The sequence below is a fragment of the Protopterus annectens genome, chromosome 12.part0 (assembly GCF_019279795.1).
Source record: "Protopterus annectens isolate FY-2018-M chromosome 12.part0, PAN1.0, whole genome shotgun sequence".
NCBI classification, from domain to species: Eukaryota; Metazoa; Chordata; order Ceratodontiformes; family Protopteridae; genus Protopterus; species Protopterus annectens.
Genome location: NC_056746.1, coordinates 13,013,651 through 13,034,596, shown reverse-complemented (window position 1 = coordinate 13,034,596; position 20,946 = coordinate 13,013,651). Strand labels below are relative to the sequence as shown.

Genomic DNA, 20,946 nt, shown 5'->3' with positions numbered 1-20,946 from the left:
TCCTTATCTCTGTAATAAAACAAAAAATCTCTTGTTTTCCCACTTTACTGAACTAGAGTAGTCCAGTTTCAGAGTTGCTGATCCCTGGGCTTTGTTTTTAGTTCCTGTTACTGATCCATTGCCTTATTAGGAAGGAGGGAAGTTTCTTTGCTTACCAGTGGGAGTGGGAAGCACTGAGCGCCTTTTGTCCGATTTGGTGAAGTTTCAGCCAGAAACTAGTAGTCCATTGGTCGTTTTGGGCCAATTCCTAGCTCCCTTCAGCCCCTGCTATAAAACACGCTAAACTGTACTGCTGATCTAACCAGCATATCCTATAACTGAAAAGTTCATCTCTACTTGATTCCCAAGTAGACTATTCTCTATCTGTAAAGCCTAGCACTTACTCCTACAGTACTTGCACCTTGATAAAGCACTCTTATTATAGATAGTACCCCACCAGCCCAAAACCCACTTCCCCCGGAGTCCTTTGAAAGTTCTTTATCTACTACTTCTAGTATGTTGAGGGATCAGTTGCTAGTGTCCTCTCCAGCTCAACTGGTGAACCTGGGAATATTGAGGTAATGTTACAATTGCCTCATGTACACAGACAATCCTCTCCTTCTCCCACAAAACACAAATACATGCGAGAGATGCAACTATACGGCCAAACTGGAGGCTGAGCTCTCTCAACATAGGACTGGCAAGACCAGACAGGAGGAGAAGGCAACCACACACAATACATACCCAGTCACACATGGTACCATCACAACTTCAAATCATACACATACTCACACAAAGACATACTCGGAGGCTCTGGTCAAAAGTTTACCAAAACAGCAGAGGCCACCAAAGCAGACACCCAAACAACTACCACCTCACGACCCAACACATGCAACACATAGACCACACAGTCAGAGTGTCAAACAGTCACAGCCCTTAAGGCCAAACAAAATGCCAGACACACTTGTCATTGGTGATTCCATAGTCAGACACACTGGCGTCGCTCACCAGACTGAGTAAGGAGAAGGTCACAGTAAGCTGCCTGTCGGGCGCTAGAATCCGCCACATAACGCAAGCACTCAGGTCTCTCAACAGCAGGTACAAGTCGACTCAGTCATTGTCCACGCTGGTGTCAGCGACCTGAGACGCACCTCCTTGGACTACATGAAAAGGGACGTCGAGGAGCTCTCTGATTATGTAGCCCAGGCAGGTATGACCCTGACCTTGAGCAGTATCCTACCTTCACCTAGAATGATGCCACAATACAGTGATAAGATGATCAGCTTTAATAATTGGCTTAAATTCTGGTGTCATTCAAAGGGGATCCAATGTCTGTCTGCCTGGGATGACATGCTGGACAAGCCACGCTGCTTCAAGGGCGGCTTGCACCTGTCACCCTGGGCTTCGGATATTGGCAAAGGCTCTTGCCACCCCATAGTGCCTTTTTAGGCAAGGCTCAAATTCTAAACCTACCACCCTAGAACACCAAAAGGAAAAAACTAAGGGTAATGCTGCTCAATGCCAGAAGTCTCAATCTCAAGATGCACGACTCGAGGCCCTTCTCAATATGGAGAACATCGATGTCTGTGCTGTGACAGAAACCTGGTTCAAGGCTCCTGAGAGCACCCCAGCACTAACAGGTTTCACCTCATATCATACGTTCCGCCCCAAAATCCGGACAACACCAAGAAAGGAGGGTGTCCATATTCATAAAGGACACCCACACCTCAAGGTTGGTGGCAACGCACAATGCATCGGAGACCATCCAGGTGCAATTAACCATAGGCAAGACTGCTCTGCAATTTGTAGCATGTTACAGGCCACCCTCTCAAACTCAGGAACCTCACATGGCCTTCCTGAAAACATTGGAGGGATAAATGTATCTCCAAACACCATCATACTAGGTGACTTCAACTACCCTAATATAGACTGGGAACACTACTCAAGCCCGAACACTCTAACCCAAAGATTCCTGGAGTTCATAAACTCAAATGCCATGGAACAACTAGTCACCATCCCCACAAGAGGTGAAAACATACTTGATCTCATCATCACGAACATGGGATCAAAATGTTCAACACCGAAGTATACCCCTCACTGGTGAGATCAGATCATAAACTAATCTCGCTGGAGGTCCTCATCCCGCCCCACCTGAAACAAAAAGACCACAGTGAAAAACTTCTCAAAAGCCGATTTCACACTTCTAAAACTAGTGTGGTCTCCTTTAAGGCCCCTGAGCCAGTGGTAAACATTACTCAAACCGCTGAATCACTTACAAATGCCTTCTACCAGCACCTACAGGACTGCATGGATCAGGCAATCCCAAACAAAACTAAGACTCTCTGTACCAAAGGCAAGCGTCCAGTCTGGTGGACCCCAGCCATAAACAAGCTCTACAACAAAAGGAGGAAGCTACTACAAGATAGAGCAAAATCCTTGAAAGGTAAGACACCTTTGATCATTATAAGTAAAAACTAAGAGCTCTCATAAAATCATCCAAGGCAAATTTTGAGAGAAAAATCGCCAAGGACTCTAAAGACAATCATAAGGCCTTCTTTAGCTATGTTAGAAACCTAGGAGGAAACTCCCAGATATGCTCAGAATTAGTTCAAAATGATGTGAAAATTACTGAACCTACACACATTGCTAACATACTGGCTGACAGGTTCAGTGCAAACTTCTCCCCTCCCCAAAGGAGAGATATCTATTCCAGAGGATTGTAGCCCCCAAACATCTCCAACGCCCAGGTGAGAACTGCCCTCACTAAGGCAAAAACACAGCATCCATGGGACGGATGGTGTCCCCGGCTGTGTGCTTCATGAACTCAACGAGGAATTAAACCCACAGTTAGGACAGCTGTTTAATCTTAGCCTCACCTCAGGATACGTACCCAAGGAGTGGCGCGGCGACTGTGGTCCCACTTCATAAGGCGGTGCCTCCACAGACCCTGGAAATTACCGCCCCATTAGCTTGACAAGCCTTATCTGCAAAGCCATGGAGAGGATCATAATGGAACTCATAAATAAAGACATAGGGAACTTGCAGACTTTGGATCCAACCCAGTTTGGCTTTGTCAAAGGCAGATCCTGCCTCTTAAACTTGGTTGACTTTTTCGAGACAGTCACCAAGGCCATTGATGAGGAAAGGCAGTCCATACAGCCTACCTCGACCTGGCAAAGGCCTTGACACAATACCCCACTCGGGTATCATCGAAAAACTCATCAGCTTGAATGTAAACCCATACATCACAAGATGGGTTGCAAACTGGCTAAGTGACAGAACCCACAGGGTCAGAGTTGCTGGAGCCATGTCAGACTCTAAGCCTGTCACAAGTGGTGTCCCACAGGGCTCAGTCCTGGGTCCACTCTTGTTCGGCATCTACTTTTCTGAAGTACAAGCAAACACAGGAGGGTTATGGCTGACAAAGTTTGCAGATGACTGCAAACTGGGCGCCATAGTCGAAAACACATCTGACACAGATATCCTCCAGAAGGGCCTCACAGAAGCGGATAACTGGTGCCAGAGCCATGGCCTGAAGTTAAACGCCAAAAATGCATAGTCATACCCTTCGGAAAAACAAGGTTACCCTAGCTACCATATAGGTGACAATCCACTGAGCACAGAAAAAGTCATCAGGGATCTGGGGACCCAAGTTGACAGTAGTCTTTCGTTTGACACTCATGTTGCTAAAGTAGTTAGGAAAACCTTCTATATCGCCCACCTGATCATGAAGGGATTCACATCTAGATCAAGGGAGGTCATCGTCCCCTGTACTCATCACTCATTAGACCTATGATTGAGTACAATGCCCGTTCGAATGTATCTGACCAGACACCTGATGCAGCTTGAAAGGCCCCAAAAGTTCCTCACCAAAAGGATAAAGGGTCTCAAAAATATGTCTTATGCTGCCCGACTGAAAGAACTCCAGCTTTATTCAGTCTCATACCGCTTGCTCAGAGGTGACCTGTGCCTGACATATAAGGCCATGTCAAACCCAGATTTGATGAATATGCTTCACCTCAAAAATCTAGATCCCTCAGAACCACAAGGGCGGGAGACTTAAACCTTGACACGGTTATAAATAGAACGTGCTGGAGGGACAGATTCATCACCCAGAGACTCCCTATGCTGTGGAACAAAATCCCGGTACATGTGAGGCAGAGCACCTCGCTGGCCTTGTTCAAGAGGAATCTTGACCAATGGATGGGAGATCGCAGATATACCCCAGGGATTACTTCAGTGTCACTGCTTGACAGAGGCACAGAAAAATGATAGGCATAGTTTTTATTCAAACTAAAGGGGTGGCGAAAGCCACATAACTATGGGCTAGGCTTATAAATGCCCTTGGGCAGATAGCCTAGTATGAACCTATGAACCTATTACTTTTCTTACCACTTACTGTACAGTGTTTTGTGGTAACATTTGCTAAGAAGTGTGTCTGCTTCTGCATCTCATCTACAAAAGATAACACAAGTTTCCTTTATTTCCTTGTTGGGACACAGCAGACCTTCTTGCCCTCTTTTTGCTGTTCCTGGGGTATTCACCAGATCCCTGGCTCCAGTTTTTGTCTGTGTGTTGCTTGCATATACATATTCACCTGTATGTGAGCAACTACCTGTTTCAGTGTAATCAGGGAACAATGAATGTTCTTCGTGTTTCACTGTTGCAGTTATCACACTTGGGTTATCTGCCTGCAGGTACCCTTCAGTCGGCCAAATACCAGAGACTTTTTATTTCTGCGTCGGATGCCGCTCCAGGACTGACGTTAGGTCATCAGGGGTATAAAAACAGGCAGCTGATGCCATTACATCAGTCTTTCTTGCAGAGGAGCCTGAAGCAGAAGCAGTTTGCAAGTGCCAGTCGGCCGCTACCTGAATTTTCGTTTACGAATTGAATAATCCTGAAGAATTTTAAAAGCTAAGTACCCCGTTGGGGATCCTTTTTTCTTGCTCTAACCAATGTCAAGAAAAGTTAATAATTGTCTTGCCTGTGGAAAGCAAATACCTCACAGAGATTTTCATTTTACCTGCGTCACCTGTTTAGGCCCAGACCACAACATACCTCACTGTCAGTTTTGTGCCTTGTTTAACGGCCAAACTATTCGTCGTCGGGCTCTTTGTCACTAAATTGTTTCGCTCTCGATCTCCGTATTCTGAAATGACTTCGGTAAGCCATCCGACTACTGATAATTAAAAAAAAAAGTAAGGATAAAGACAGACCGCATAGGTCCAAAGCTGCCACCAATGCTTCCATTAAGCTAGTCGCCAATCCGTGGCTTCGCAGGCCTCTACTGAGACCCATTCGGAGTCCGGTATGCCTTGAGACTCTTCGACTATGAAACCTGTGGATGTCTCTACCTTGGGTGGGTCCGGAGCCGCTGTGCAGGCACTGGCTTCTGAGGCAGTTCTTCTCTCAACTGATGTTCGACTCAAACTGACGACTGTTTTAACCAAAACTACCGAGTTTTTTAGGCCCAGAGTATGCACTACGCCCAGAAAACCGACCAAAGCGCATGCACCTGCTCCCATGCCACATAAACAAATGCTTAGAGTGGCAGAAGACCTTATTACGCTGATTAGGGGAAGTCAGCCTTCCCCTGCAAGGAGAAAGAAACCAGTCCCCTACAGATTCTACAGACCAGGAGTCCGATGACTGAGATTATTGATTTATGAAGACATGCCCTTATCCGCTTGAGGATTCAGATGCAGAGGAATCCATTCCCTCTGCCTCCCCTCCAGAGGATTTTTCTTTTGGTGAAACCTTTGCATACCTTGAGAGCATTTCTACTGGGAATGCCAAGACTATCCTCAGTCCAAAAAGAGACACTGAGAATTCCTAGAGTTGCCTCAACACAGGCCTTTAGCAGTACCCCCTGTCCTGGATGATGTTTTTATGGAATCCAGTCTTACTCCTGACACTTTACCTCCTGCCCCTAGGAAACCAGATAGGTACTGTAGAGTACCTGACACTCTCAAATTACTTTTCAAGAGTCCTACTGCTGACCCAGAGATCCTTTCCCAGGGGCCTAAAGATATCAAGGCTTCTACAGCCAGGAATCCTACTCCTTCGGATAGGGATTCCAGAGCTTTGGACAGATTGGGTAAGAAGGTATATACCTCTGTAACTCTTGCTATTAGGGCTTTGAAATGTCAGTTTCACATGCTGAAGTACCAGCAGTATATTATGGAACTTATCAAACAAAAAAATGGCAAACTTTACAGACTGTGCAGAAAATAAAGAATTACAGGAGCTTATGCACTCTGCAAGCCAAGTTAGTAAGCATACTTTGTAGTGTGGCTTTGACCCCCTAGAAGCATCTTTCCGGGCAGCAGTCACTGGATCTGTACTGAGAAGGCATGCTTGACTCGAGGATCAGATCTAGCAGACCATGTCAAATCAAAGTTACTAGACATTCCTTTGAACAAGGACAGTTTGTTTGGCACCAAAGCAGAAGAGCTTCTTAAAAAGATGGAAGAAAAAGCTAAGTCTATGCAGACCGTTAAAGAATTCTTACAAGTGCAACCCCAACCCCCTAGATTCAGTAGGCATTGCCCTTCCAAACACTGGTCCTTTCCAGCCCCCTCCAGGCCTTCTGAAACTAGACCCGGGGGAAACAGACCACCCAGACTACAGTCTCAGGGTATGCAGAGATCTAAGCAATAGAGTGCCCCCACCCCTAAAGCAGGGAGTGGTAAGCCACCTCCTTATGGAAAAAACTCACAATGACTTCTTTTCTCCACTCCCTTCCATTCACTGCCAACCCCAAGCAGGTTTCCAGACCTTCCTCCAAACCAGTGGGCAGAGGCTCAAAGCCAAGTAGCTTCCCTGCTCAATATCAGAGCTATTCAGCTGGTTCCAGTAGAACAGAGGGGTCAAGGATTCTACTCCAGACTCTTCCTGGTACCCAGGAAAGATGGCTGTTGGTGCCCAATCCTGGATCTTTCAATTCTCATCACCTTCCTGGTGGTACCAAAATTCAAAATGCTTACCCTGCAACAGCTTCTTTCTATGCTAGCCAAGGATGCCCGGTTAGTCTCCCTAGACTTAAAAGAAGCCTATCTGCACATCCCCATAAGGGAGTCATGCAGGAAGTATCTACATTTCAGGGCAGGATCTATGCATTATCATTTCTCTGCACTTCCCTTTGGCTTATCTACTGCACCCAGAGTTTTCATAAAGTGGCTGGCTCCAGCCATTGCATACTGCAGGCAGAGAAATATCCAGATTTTCCCCGTACTTGGACAACTGCCTGATTCAGGTGGACAGTCAGGAATTGCTGTTGCAGCACCTGACATTTGTGAAACACCACCTCACTTCCTTGGGGTACACCATCAACAAAAATAAATCAAAATTAGTACCCAGTCAAAAGATTGTAGTCCTGGGATCAAGCTTGGAGACAGCATCCCTGATGGCATTCCTCACTTCAGAAAAACAAGTCTGACAGCCTACTTCAAACAAATGGCCACCGGAACCCAGCTATCTGCAAGAAAACTACTGCAGGACATAGGGTTCATGGCCTCGTGTATACTGCTAATTCCATATGCAAGACTGCATATGAGGAAACTTCAGTGGTACTTAAAAGGTCTTCGTTGCCAACATTCTCAGGACCTGGAAACAGTCATTCCTATCATACCCTAAGGACAGAGTTCCTTTGGTGGGCAGAAGCAGGCTACCACAACAAGGGGCTGCCCTTTTCTCAACCCCATGCCACCCAGACCCTAACCACAGACGCATCAGACTGTGCCTGGGGAGCACACATGGACGGCAAATGCATTCAGAGCCACTGGAGCCCAAGTCAAGTTCATCTGCACATCAACCAAAAAGAGATGCTAGCTGTGCAGAACGCCCTGACAGCTTTCAGATCCCTACTCTTTCCAGGACAACTGCTAATAAAAACGGACAACACCACAGTTATGTGGTACATTAACAAGCATGGGGGAACTTACTCGTACCCACTGTGCAGGTTAGCCATGGCCCTGTGGCACACTGCCTTGGACATGCAAGTCCATCTGCAAGCTTAATTCCTGCCAGGCAAACAAAACTCACTGGCAGATGACTTAAGCAGAAATCTCCTAGACCCACACTAGTGGCAATTGGAGCCCAGCACCTTCAACCTTCTGATTCAGAAATGGGGGATCCCAGAGGTGGATCTCTTTGCCTCCCTCTACAACCACCAGCTCAGCAAATTCTGCACCACGAATCCTCACAGCAGGGCCTGGAAAGTGGATGCCCTATCTTTTCAGAAGGCAAATCTCAATCTATGCCTCTCCCCCTCTGCCCCTTCATCCAAGAGTATTACTCAAGACAGGACAAAGGACAATTCTGATTGCCCTGTACTAGCCACACCAGCAATGGTACTCACTGCTGCGCAGCTTGTCACCGGTGCCACCCTGGCACCTACACCAGAACCCAACCCTGCTCTCTCAGCAGGAGGGACAGATTTTGCATCCACAACTGCAAACCCTAAATCTTGCAGCCTGGCTTATTCCTTGAATTCTCCCCCAGCAACCCTAAGCAAGCAGATGCTGGAAGTAATTCGTGACACCAGAAGACCCAGTACAAGAAAATCCTATGCTAAGTGGAAAAGGTTCTGCTCCTGGATTCAGTCTAAAGGAGAGGAGACAACAATGCCATTTCTGCCTCTTATCCTGGATTACTTAGCAGATCTACTCCACAAAGGCCTGTTTTTCCCCTCCATTAAGATGCATGCCTCAGCCATTTCTGCTCATAACATTAAGCCACCTCTCTTTTCACACCCTTTTATCAAACAGTTCCTGAGAGGGGCAAACAACTTAAGGCCACCAAGGAGAGCACCCACCCCTGCTTGGGACCTTAACTTTGTACTGGAAAAGCTCATGCTTCCCTCCTTTGAACCTGCTGCGTCAGCAGACTTAAAATTCCTCTTTTGGAAAACGGCCTTGCTTCTGGCCATCACTTCAGCTAAAAGAGTGTCTGAGCTACAAGCACTTATGGCTGTGGAACCCTTTTTTATTTTCCATGCAGACAGGGTTTCCCCTCAGGACTTCCTTGATGCCCAAAGTGGTGTCCAGTGTGGCTCTCAACCAATCCACCCATTTGCCAACTTTCTTCCCTAATCCTCAAAATAAAGGGGAAAGGATCTTGCACTTCTTGGATGTGCACAGACGGCTCAGATTCTACCTTGATGGGGATAAGCCCTTCAGAAAATCTGACCAGTTACTAGTCAGCTTTGCAACAGTGACAGAGGGCAAGGCCATTTCAAAACAAACAATTTCCAAATGGATAGCACACTGCATCCATTTCTGCTACAAGCACCATGGGAAACCAACCCCTCAGGGGGTCAGAACACATTCCACTAGGGCAACATCTACCTCTACAGCATTTCTCAGGGGAGTCCCTACCAGGGACATCCTGGAAGCTGCTACCTGGAGTTCAGTACACACCTTCACCAAGCATTACCACCTGCCTAGCTTTTCCAAATCCAGGGCAGGTTTTGGAACAGCTGTCCTGCAAAACATACTAGCCAGCCCTAACTCTTCTTGACTGCCTCCACCCTTCAGCTTTGGGAATCCACCCAAGTGTGATGACTGCAACAGTGAAACATGAAGAACATGGTACACTTACCATAAATGTAGATGTTTGAGTGTATTCACTGTTGCAGTCCTGGTTTCTGTCCCTCCAGCCCCCTGTATTTTCTCTCTCTCTCCTCTCTGGCTATTACTCACCCCTTTCAGGGGTATTGGTATTTACTTTTTACTGGTGGTGTTTTCCCCACTTAGCTCCCTATTTGGGGGTTCCTGACGTTTGGGGCAAATAAACTGATGTAATGGCGTCAGCTACCAGTTTTTATACCCATGATGACCTGATGTCAGTCTTAGAGCGGCAGCATCTGACGCAGAAATACTAAGTCTCTAGTATTCGGGCCGACTGAGGGCTACCTGCAGGCAGGTAACCCAAGTGTGATGACTGCAACAGTGAATACACTCAAACATCTACATTTATGGTAAGTGCACACAACTGCACTGTATGAGTAGGAAGATTTTTAATTCTGTGACTGCAGTACCTTTGAGTAGTACCCCCCCATCCCACCACCAGGTATCAGTCTTGGAGTTGGTATGTATAAGTAAGTGGTTTGGGAGGCATTGTCCTCTCATATGCACGTCGGAGTGCAGGGAGGATAAATGTGCTTTAAAGATGAAAATCGTGAGTTTCAGAATTCAATATTTTAATCTAAAAAGTTTTAAGTTTTGAAGTCTTAGGACTTGCATTACTGGTTCTCACCCTTTCGCTCATGTAAGATATTAAAAACAAAAAACCGGAAACAGTACTGTGAGTAAGAACACACAAATCCTTTTTAATTAAGCGCTTTTCGTTTGTAAAAGTACACAAACTTCAGATATAAAACCAAGTTGCAACAAAGCTGCGTTTATAACATCTACAATAAAACACATGACTAAAGGTAGCCAATCAAACTGTAAAACATTGTTACACCACCACCCATGACAACCAACTTCTTTTAAAGGGCATTGTACAAATAAAACCTGACAAAAATATTAAATGTGTATACCATAGACAAAAAATATTTGTAATAAAAATAAGAATAATAAAGAATTATATACTACTGAATTATTGCCAACACATACTTTATACTTTATTCACACAGTTGTAATCCTACTACTACTGTTCACCTCAATAAGGTTTTCAGCTTCAAAATACATTTTATCAAACATACATCGTTGATCCCATGATAGTTGTACGCATTCCGGCGAATTTGCCAAAATAACTCAAGTTCAGGATGTTCATCAGAAGTGACAGAACTAGATGCAGCTATCAAAGTGGACTTGGACTTTAATAGGTATAAGTTTGACTATGCTGGAATTTTCTGTAGTTTTCGGACGATTGATGTCAAAAGACCTGTATTCATCAATTCCACATTTGGAAGGTATAGAGTGGACTGGCTGTATGTTGCGAAGGAAGGGGGTGACAGAATTAGAAATTTCCCTAGTAGTTGATTATTGGATATTGTTTTGTCTAATAACTACTTTACTTTATATTTGCTAAAGAATACTACCTGCAGAAAATAGGAGTCGCTGTGGTCTCCCCTTCTGGAGCCAGTTTAGCAAACCTAGTTATGGCATACTGGTAAACAGAATTTATCTTTAAAATTGTTGACATTTAGGATTCCATTTTGTTCTACACCCGCTACCTTGATATTTTTATCATTTTTAAGGGCGAGTTGGAGGACGCTGTTTGGTGGAGTACTTAAATAATACCACCAACTTTTTGTATTTTACGTTTAGCTTTAGTAGGGATGAAATAGCATATTTGGATATTAAACTTAGGAAAAATAGAGCGAATAACCGATATCTTGCTCAAATATTTTAGGAAGAGTGCTTTAATTCTTTACTTCACTTTTCTAGCTGCCCCCTACCACCAGAAACAGTTGGTGGTTAAGGGTCAGTTGGTGAGGGCAGCTAGGATAGTTTCAATCGATAGTGATTTCATAACCGAATGCGAAGCTTTGAAAAACATGTTTTTAGGTCGAGGTTAACCTATTGACCTGTTCAACTCCCTGTTTGCAGACTTTAAATCAAAAAGATTTAATGGCTTCTATGTCCCTATTCTAGGTACAGGAGTTAATCAAAACCCATTTGAGTATGCTATATCTAATGCCCCTATGTTGGAAAGTATTTGTGATGAACATCCTGATTATACTTTAAGCTTGGTTACAACTTTTAGTTTGGACAGCCATTTACTTTCAAATGTGATACGGAAGAATTGGGAGTTTTTCAGAAACGACTCCCTAGATTTTAATAAAGTGGGGAGCTCCCCAAAAATTATTTTTAGAAGAGGCTTTAATATGAAAAATTTGCTGGAATCTAAACAGGTGAAATTTAGTAAAATATTCGGGGATGTTTAAATGCGAGTCTTGTAATTTTTGTAGTTTCATGGATGTGGGTAGTAGTTTTGAAGTTAATGGCACCATGTTTAAATCAAAAAATAGATACAACTGAAATTCTAAATTTGTAGTGTACTTAGCAAAGTGTCTATGCTGCCCTGTGTATTATATTGGAAAGACTGAGTGTAAGCTCCATGAGCGTGTTTACGAACATCAGTATGCTATTAATAAGGGTAAATTAGACAATGCGTTAGCTAAACACATTATGGCAGCTAAAGACCACAAATTTAAGTTTAGGGTGATCGCCCAAGTTACGCAGGATATAAGGGATGGCCCTATGTCCCTCAAGTTGGAGGAACTTGAGTTATTTTGGCAAATTCGCCTGAATGCATGCAGTTATCCTGGGATCAATGATGTATGTTTGATAAAATGTATTTTGAAGCTGAAAAGCTTATTGAGGTGAATAGTAGTAGTAGGATTAAAGCTGTGGGAATAATGTATAAAGTATGTGTTAGCAATAATTTAGTAATATATAATTCTTTATTCTTTTTATTATGTATATGTTTTGTCTATGGTATATACATATTTAATATTTCTGTCAGGTTTTATTTGTACAATGCCCTTTAAAAGAAGTTGGTTGTCATGGGTGGTGTTGGAATAATGTTTTACAGTTTGATTGGCTACCTTTAGTCATGTGTTTTATTGTAGATGTTATAAACGCAGCTTTGTTGCAACTTGGTTTTATATCTGAAGTTTGTGTACTTTTACAAACGAAAAGCACTTAATTAAAAAGGATTTGTGTGTTCTTCCTCACAGTACTGTTTCCGGTTTTTTGTTTTTAATATCTTACATGAGCGAAAGGGTGGGAGCCAGTAATGTACTGAGACTTCAAAACTTAGCTTTATATCTGAAGAAGGTTGTGTACGAAAAGCGCTTAATTAAAAAGGATCTGTGTGTTCTTACTCACAATGCTGTTCCCGTTTTTTTTTTTTGTTTTTAGTATCCAGTCTGTTTGCCGAGTATTACGTGGCTCATGTAAGATATGCTAGAAGTAGTTCTGAAATGCAGTTCCTTATGCCTCTGCAATCTGGGAATCTGTCAGTTTCCTAAATCGAATGTTAGTCCTTACCTCATGGACACTGTTTTATTTTCTTAATGGCTCCCTTTGTCATGCTGCAGATGAGAATTCATAGGTAACATGACGTGTGAGCTTATAGTAGCAACATCGTCATCTGCTAGAAAAGGTGTTCCTGTCATTTCATCCATCCAAAAGAAGTTCAGATAGTGAGCACACAAGTCATTAGCTTCTGACTTTGTCATAGTAAATATTATAACTAGCAACTTTGACTGAAGCATAAATGTACACTTTTGTCATGACTGTCTGTGAAATTGATTTGACTTTTATAAACACACTTGTTCTGCTCGTCTGACATCTCCTGACCTCCTTTTGGGAGTATCTGGTTTATGAAAAATCAAACTCTAAATCTTAAGTCTTCAAATAACTCTGTTCCAGGATGCACTTCCACTTGTGGCCTAGCATATCAGACTGTGCAAACATCTGAGTGTATCACAGCAAAAATTAAAAGATGACCAACCATATACACCCACAGAAGATGTATAGTTGGCATAGGGAGGATTGGGATAGACACAAACTGACCACACACAGGACTCCACATGGAACAGAGATCTGTGAATGTTATGAGCACATTCATTTTTCTTTTGTCGTGCTCTTAATCATGTTTTTTTTTTTTTTTTTTTTTACATTGCAGTACTTGCATTTCTTAAAATTGAACAAAAAAAGAGAGAAGGAAGAAAGAAAAGAAAAAAAAAAAACAGAAGTACCCATTTACAATCCCCATTACACTTAAAAATAACTGAGAAAACTTTATAATGTGCAAAGAAAATCATACACCACAAAAATAGTACTATTAAGAAAAAAGTTTTCTGTACTTAGTTAACTTTCTACCATCTGTTCCCCTCCCCAAACCATTTTCTCAAACATTAATGACATGAAGTAGGGCATAAACTCGAGTTCCACACAAGTCCAACCAATTCAGAAAAAGTCCAATATGTGTAGATTTTCTTCTGTCATATTTCACAAATGTAATTATTGCATTGTAATCCACATTAAGTTACTGGTTTTATTACTTTTCATCTCCATCTCCCAAATCCTGTGTCTGCTTCATTTCCAACATACTTTTGATTCTTCTAGTCAGTTGTCGTGCTCCCTTCCTTCTCCCCATTTTCCGTTGAAACCATGAAAAAGGTTTCACAGGTACAGTCTCTGTGGTATTTATTACCAGTAGAAGTAGTAGAATCTCTTCCTGTTTCACAGCTCACTTTTTGTTGGACAAACGTTTGTATTTCCTCCTTAGCCTGTACTACTACAAAAAATGATTTTGTCCCGTCAGGGAAAAATACCTTGACAGCTGGGTACAGAAGTTTAAATCTCACACCTGCAACCCTTGGCTCCACCATAGTAATTTGGGATTGTGTTGGCTGGCTTGCTGTAGCCATAGATCCCCCTCAGACTCTTCTGCTTTATACTGCAGATACTTAGCACCAGGGCCTCCTTATCATGGTAAGGTTTCATGGTTGTGCCCCTGCCTCCTGTCTAGCAGTTCTACCATGTAATTAACATCACTGACCTTCCTTACCACTTTGATGGGTCCCTCCCAAGCTGTCTGCAGCTTATTGTGTCTGACAGGAATGAGAACCGTAATCTGCTGCCCCACAGCACACTCTCTGACTCGAGCATTCCTGTCATACCAGACCTTTTTTTGCTGTTGGGCCTCTGTCAGGTTCTCCTGTGCCAAGCCCATGAGTTCCCCGAGTCTTGTTCTGAGGTTTAGGACATATGCCACAACAGACTCATTGTGGGATTCACACAAAGCCTCCAACTCATCAATCGGATCTAGAGGTCCCCTCACCCTATGCCCATGCAGCAGCTCAAAGGGTGATAAACCTGTGGATTCCTGGGGCACCTCTCTGTAAGCGAACATCTGGGGCAAATATTTGTCCCACCCCCTCTTATGTTGGTCTGCAAATACCCATAGCATGGTCTTTAGGTTAGAGTTTAACCTCTCCGCTAGACCATTACTCTGGTGGTGGTAGGGGGTGGTCTTTAGGTGCTTCACCCCCCCAGCACTCTTAACAGACAAGCCTGCGGGTCTGACACGAAATTGGCACCTCTGTCGGTCAGTATTTCTTTTAGGAAACCTACCCTGCTGAAAATCTCTAACAAAGCATTTGCCGGCTTTTCTGCCTCAGTGGAGGACAGAGCCACTGCTTTAGCATATCTGGTGGCATAATCTATTGCCACTAGGATATACTTCTTTCCTGTGGAACTTGGGGTACTCAGAGGCCCCATAGTATCCATAGCTGCCCTCTGAAATGGCTCCTCAATCACAGGCAAAGGCACCAAAGGAGCTTTAACCTGGTCTCCTGCCTTGCCTACCTTTTGGCACTGCTCACAGGTCCTGCAGTACCCTGTTACATCCCTGGAATTCCCAGGCCAATAAAAGTTTTGCATAATATATCTCTTGGTACTCTTTATGCCCATATGACGTTACAAAGGGAATGTCCTGGGCTATGGTTAGAAGTGCCAGATGTGGTAGGCTCTGGGCACTACCAGCAGCTGTACTCTCACCCTCTAGCCCTTCCTCAGGGGTCCACACTCTGTACAGTAACCCTTGGTCCCAGTATACAGATACCCTCTTTCCTTGAGAATCAAGTGCCTCCCTAGCTACCTCCCTCAAGCCTTGTAATGTAGGGTCCGAATGTTGAGCCTGTCTGAACTCTCTTTTGTAACCCTTCCCAGCTCCCTTCCCACAGGAAGTCTGGTATCCTCTGACAGTGGTGCCTCACTGTCAGCCTGAGTACTACTACTCACCTCTGCCATTGCAGTCACTGTGTGCAAGGGAACATCAGTACCCACCAGCAGCTATGGCTCACCTTCAGTCTCACTGCTACAGGGTAGCTCCCTTTCTGAAGTAACCACCTCACCAGTCCTGGCTTCAAGTGTGTGGTCTGACTGGGTTGCCCCCCACCCCACCCAAAGCTACTAGACCCACATGACTGTCTACAAGCCTGACTGCATGTAACTGCATGCACACAAGGTACTGCATTATCAAAATCATTCTCTGTCAGGACATCTGCAGGTATATCCTCAAACACACACACTTGCTTGCTTCCTTGTCTACCTTCCCAGTCAAAGTGAACCCTAGCCAAAGGTATTTGGAATGGGGTCCCTCGTAAAGCTCTGACTGGAGTAGACTGCCCAAGCAAGTAGTGCTCCTCTTTAACGATTGCAAACTTCACAATGATTAGGTCAGAGGCCATCTGTCTCTTAGCAATGGCCTGATTCCAGTCTACTAAGATAGGATATAACCTCTTGTAGTAGTTTTGTACCACTGTTGTCTCCTGCTCGTGTACCTGACCCTAGTGGCTTCCCCTGTTACTGGCAGACTCTGTTGAGGTGGTTTAGGCTGTCCACCATGGGTTCCCTTATACCCATGTGCAGCACTGGGTATCACTTTCCTGTGCAGTGATGCCCTGCTTTCTAGGTACAGGTCCCCCTTTTTTCTCAACTCATCTGCAGTGTTGCATTCTCTATCTGCCAAACAGATTCTCATGTCCTTAGGTGAAGTGCTGAGGGCCTTTACCAAAAGGTCTGCCAGCCCTTCAAAAGTGGTGACCTGACACCCACCTATGAAAATAAGTGCTTAACTCACAAATATAATCACACACACTTTCATCTGCCCTGCGTCTATGCTCTCAAAACTTTTTTCTGAAAGCTTCAAGTGTTAACTTAAAGCATTCTAATAAAAAAATTTTAACTATTATAATTTAAGCAGTCAGTGTCAGATAATGTAGAAACAGCAGATGCAGCTTTAACATAGGGGGGTCAGGAACTGTACCCAGAGCCCTTGGTTAACATTATACTGTTTACATACCCTTATATGAATAAAGCTATCAAAAGTATCACCCTCTGTAAATTGTGGAAGAAATTTACTGACCTTTATTGCTTCTGGGGTTTGGTTACTCCCTTCCCTGTTATCTCCATGACCCTGGCGAAGAGTCAGCATTTCTTTTCATGTTGCCTCTGCCTCTCATTTTCTTCAGCTTCCAAATGCCACAGTTTCTCTGCTGATTCTAGTTCCAAACGTTTGGCCTGCAGTTCGTCTGTCTAATTCCAGATGGATTAAGTCCTCTCAGGAAAAAATGAACTGTCCATTTTCTGAAAGTTGTACATACCCAAGGCCAGTCTGGCTGTCTTCCTGGTTGCTGGTCTGTGATGTAGCTGTAGCTAAGGTTGCAATGATTTCCACTTTAGGTTGGCATGCACCAGTCCTTTGGCTTGGCACATCTCAGCCAACTGGCTCCTTGTCAACTTACCATAATCCTCTGCTGGCATCCTTGTCTGCTCTCCCTGCCTAAGATAAAAAATAAAACTGTTGTGATATGAAACTTTGAATGTCTACAGTGTGGCTGCTTGAGAGTACGAACACCTTTAGTGACCACTGTTTACAGGTTACAAGAGTTCAATATCCACACCACTGAATCCCAGTATGTGATAAGACTCCCCACTGGCACAGCTGTAGAGTTGAGATATAAGCAGAATGACCAAGCCAAGACTTCAGCACTCTCTGTCCAACCCAGTGTTTCTTGTCCCTGCCCAAGTAGCTGACACACACACTTTGAGGTTTGATTTACACAGACACACGTGCGCATAAACACACACACACACACACACACACACACACACACACACACACACACACACACACACACACACATGGGAAGGGCTGGCACAGGTTTACTAACTAGCTATGCCCCTTTATGCCCAGACTATAAGGTAGTTAATGCTACCAGTCACTCCTCATCAGCTACTTTAGGGCCCTTAAAGGGTGTCAAATTTTACTGTGCAATAATACTAATATGGTAGCAGTTTACCAAGGGCAAGACTGTTAGGAGTGGCCCACACACTGTCACCAAATAAATATGCAAGTACTCTCAAAACCTAAATCTCTCTACAGAGATCAGGCACAATGAAAGGTATTTAATAATAGTAGTAGAACAAGACAGTACTAAATCTATTCACATTGACATCAGAGTTCAGAATTGCAGGAGATATTTAAAATAACATTGCAATACAGGCTCACACAAATAAAGAAAAACAAAATCTAAACTAAGCTTTGCTATATTCCTGACTCTATCTAAGAGAGTTACTGTACCCTAATAACTTATTTAGAGCAAGGCAGATGTGGTGAATGGTGCTTTTTGTCAGGTCCAAGAGAGAATGCAGAATGCTGTCTCACTGAGAGACTTCTCAAAATATTTAAAATATTACTGCTGGGATAGCTTGCTGAATGACATCATTTCTGGTCATCTGACTTCGTTCTCATGCAACCCCCCCTTGCTGACAGCTAGCAGTATTTAGTATCTTACCTGTAAAAATACCCAGACAAGGACTTTTGCTCAGATATTTGATAGATGCTGGAAGTCATAAAACAATTGTATTCCTTCATGCTTCCAAAGTAGCAATTAGTTCACCCCAAAGACAATACAGAGAAAGCTTTCTAGTACAGACTTTTGTGTTTCTAGCTGCATTGAAACCTGTCAACCTCTTTAGAAGCCTAGCTTATAAAGTGATTTAATTTCAAGTATTTTTTCTAGAGTTTGCTGGACTGAGGTTAACCCCTCTGTTTCCGCTGTTAACATATACATTTAAACAGTTAAAATACTGCATGTACATTTCTGTTCTCTTCCAGTAGGGCACACTGTAGGTACATTTTAAGTACAAGCACTTTAAAAACACTTTTCAACACAAACATCTGTACAAAGCAGTTTGATATACACTTGGCATACAGTTCTAATACATTTGTAGCACAAGTAAATTGCAGCCACTCAAGTTTTAGTGAGAGGCAGTGATGTGAAAGTAATAAAAAATCCTCTAAAAACTAAGCCAACATGAGAATGTAGGAGAGATTTTAACAATAGAGTGACTGCAGATAGGGGTAAGAAAGTAGGGAAGAAGAGGCTGGAATTCAGTGGAAGACAGCAAAGGAGCCAAGGCAAGCCTGCGGGTCTGACACGAAATTGGCACCTCTGTCGGTCAGTATTTCTTTTAGGAAACCTACCCTGCTGAAAATCTCTAACAAAGCATTTGCCGGCTTTTCTGCCTCAGTGGAGGACAGAGCCACTGCTTTAGCATATCTGGTGGCATAATCTATTGCCACTAGGATATACTTCTTTCCTGTGGAACTTGGGGTACTCAGAGGCCCCATAGTATCCATAGCTGCCCTCTGAAATGGCTCCTCAATCACAGGCAAAGGCACCAAAGGAGCTTTAACCTGGTCTCCTGCCTTGCCTACCTTTTGGCACTGCTCACAGGTCCTGCAGTACCCTGTTACATCCCTGGAATTCCCAGGCCAATAAAAGTTTTGCATAATATATCTCTTGGTACTCTTTATGCCCATATGACGTACAAAGGGAATGTCCTGGGCTATGGTTAGAAGTGCCAGATGTGGTAGGCTCTGGGCACTACCAGCCGCTGTACTCTCACCCTCTAGCCCTTCCTCAGGGGTCCACACTCTGTACAGTAACCCTTGGTCCCAGTATACAGATACCCTCTTTCCTTGAGAATCAAGTGCCTCCCTAGCTACCTCCCTCAAGCCTTGTAATGTAGGGTCCGAATGTTGAGCCTGTCTGAACTCTCTTTTGTAACCCTTCCCAGCTCCCTTCCCACAGGAAGTCTGGTATCCTCTGACAGTGGTGCCTCACTGTCAGCCTGAGTACTACTACTCACCTCTGCCATTGCAGTCACTGTGTGCAAGGGAACATCAGTACCCACCAGCAGCTATGGCTCACCTTCAGTCTCACTGCTACAGGGTAGCTCCCTTTCTGAAGTAACCACCTCACCAGTCCTGGCTTCAAGTGTGTGGTCTGACTGGGTTGCCCCCCACCCCACCCAAAGCTACTAGACCCACATGACTGTCTACAAGCCTGACTGCATGTAACTGCATGCACACAAGGTACTGCATTATCAAAATCATTCTCTGTCAGGACATCTGCAGGTATATCCTCAAACACACACACTTGCTTGCTTCCTTGTCTACCTTCCCAGTCAAAGTGAACCCTAGCCAAAGGTATTTGGAATGGGGTCCCTCGTAAAGCTCTGACTGGAGTAGACTGCCCAAGCAAGTAGTGCTCCTCTTTAACGATTGCAAACTTCACAATGATTAGGTCAGAGGCCATCTGTCTCTTAGCAATGGCCTGATTCCAGTCTACTAAGATAGGATATAACCTCTTGTAGTAGTTTTGTACCACTGTTGTCTCCTGCTCGTGTACCTGACCCTAGTGGCTTCCCCTGTTACTGGCAGACTCTGTTGAGGTGGTTTAGGCTGTCCACCATGGGTTCCCTTATACCCATGTGCAGCACTGGGTATCACTTTCCTGTGCAGTGATGCCCTGCTTTCTAGGTACAGGTCCCCCTTTTTTCTCAACTCATCTGCAGTGTTGCATTCTCTATCTGCCAAACAGATTCTCATGTCCTTAGGTGAAGTGCTGAGGGCCTTTACCAAAAGGTCTGCCAGCCCTTCAAAAGTGGTGACCTGACACCCACCTATGAAAATAAGTGCTTAACTCACAAATATAATCACACACACTTTCATCTGCCCTGCGTCTATGCTCTCAAAACTTTTTTCTGAAAGCTTCAAGTGTTAACTTAAAGCATTCTAATAAAAAAATTTTAACTATTATAATTTAAGCAGTCAGTGTCAGATAATGTAGAAACAGCAGATGCAGCTTTAACATAGGGGTCAGGAACTGTACCCAGAGCCCTTGGTCAACATTATACTGTTTGCATACCCTTTCAAACACATAAATAAAACTGTCAAACGTGTCACCCTCTGTAAATTGTGGAAGAAGTTTACTGACCTTTATTGCTTCTAGGGTTCAGTTACTCCCTTCCCTGTTATCTCCATGGCCCTGGCGAAGTCAGCATTTCCTTTTCATGTTGCCTCTGCTTCTCATTTTCTTCAGCTTCCAAATGCCACAGTTTCTCTACTGATTCTAGTTCCAAGCGT

At 43.9% G+C, this 20,946-nt stretch overlaps 1 protein-coding gene across 1 annotated transcript in view; it reads left to right on the top strand.

The window, feature by feature from the left end:
- The window catches only part of UBN1 (ubinuclein 1), a 772,140-nt gene that overhangs the window by 727,587 nt on the left and 23,607 nt on the right, over positions 1-20,946 (top strand). The window lies entirely within an intron of this gene.